Source organism: Nannobrachium achirus (assembly GCF_963921795.1).
Source record: "Nannobrachium achirus genome assembly, chromosome: 24".
Classification (NCBI taxonomy): Eukaryota; Metazoa; Chordata; class Actinopteri; order Myctophiformes; family Myctophidae; genus Nannobrachium; species Nannobrachium achirus.
The window spans coordinates 34,119,174-34,120,937 of record NC_137831.1 but is presented as its reverse complement, the minus strand read 5'-3'; positions in this window follow the sequence as shown (position 1 = coordinate 34,120,937).

The window sequence follows — 1,764 nt, the reverse complement described above, 5'->3', positions numbered from 1 at the left end:
GGGAGGGGTAGCTTGCCACGCACACGTGTGTGTGTGTGTGTGTGTGTGTGTGTGTGTGTGTGTGTGTGTGTGCGTGTTATAAACGTGGCTAAGGGGCAGTGTTCTCAACATAGGAAACACAGTAATGTTAATAGTGAGGTATGGACTAGGCTTCTAATTAACTCATTGAGTGCCTATCCCGAATTAGTTCGGGATATATGATCGTATCACAGGGTGCCTATCCCGAACAAGTTCGGGATATAAAAAAAAAAAAAAAAAAAAAAAAAATTTTTTTTTTTTTTTTTTGAAAAATTTTTTTTTGAATTTTTTTTTTTTTTTTTTGGACCCCATCAAATCTGGTGAACATGATTTCAATCGCGATTTTGCATGTTCCACCCCCATACAACCCCATCTAACATACAGGGCAGCCATTTTTGTTTACATTACATGTAAAACATAAGGGCGATTATCTCAAGAATGCCTGAACGGATTTCCAATCGGATTTTTTTGTTTGAAAGCTGTGAACAAACTGCACAAATCCACTCTGGATTGCATTGGATTTTTCAGAGCTCATTCTTCTCTGTTTTTTTCCCATGCATGAGGTGTGCAAGGTTTAATCATGGCTAAGTTGACGAAAATAAGGCTTCTAAAATGCTTGGTAGCCAATAGCTAACTTCAAGCTAACTTCATCCTCTTCCTGTACATGCAGTCATGCACAAAGGAAAGTGTTCAGGCAAGTCATGGCTGCAGGGCTTCTGCATATACCAGCATATCTCTATGGGATTTTCTCTGGCCACTGGGCGCCCTCTAGTGGTGAAAGGGGTGGCACTAAATGAGTTAAGATGATAGAGAGAAAAGTAAAGGGAGTGGAGTGGCTTGTGTTCACACAAGGAAATGATGGTCAGTGTTAATTTAAGGGAGGGAGAGCGTAAAGATTTGAACCTTTTTTAAGGGTCCATTCTTCACACCGATGATTGGTGTTGCGTATGATTCAGGGTTTGGTGAAGATGACTGCCACTTTAAGGCGAGGTGAAACTACGTAAAAGAAATATTTATAAACTCTGAAACAGTTCACAACTGGGCCTACTTTGGTGCGAGGTTGGAGTCCCTATATTTGGGAGTTGCGATTTCTCAGAGTACCTAAAGCAGATCCAATTCATTGCCAAAGCATACTAAATATGTTGCCCATTTTGGGTTCGCATGTTATCTTCATTATTTCTTTATTATATAGGCAGGGCCCTTAGCCAATGAGGTGCAGCCAAAGGGTAGATCTTTATGCCCATACATGGTGTTACACACGAGCCCACACTGTTTCGTAGGAACAGGATTTCTAGTTTTATATTCAATAGAAATATATTAGACCCATTCTTGAGTTGTCCTGACTGAACTCCTGTTTTTTTGTTTTTTTTGAAGGACTTAGAAAACCTTTTGCCTATATTGGCAGGCCCAAAATGAGGACACCGGGTTGAAAGCCGCGGTAATCTCCCCAGTGAGCATAAAGGGAACCCCTTGACGTTCCCTTTATGTCCAATGTGTTTGTAGCCGTCGTAGAAGGCTCTCTTGTAGACTATCATCATAGCAGCAGCCACACAGTAGAGGCACACTGTCCAAAGTAGTGCTCACCGTCAGAACTTTGTTGGAGCCCGCGACCGGATGGAAGTACTTTTTTTTTAGTGTTAATACGTTTTCAAATGTATAAAATGTATAAAGAGTCATTTGAAAATAGCAGACACGTTGCGTTGTGAGCTTGTAGATCGGCTATTTTGAAATTGCCAAGGTATATAG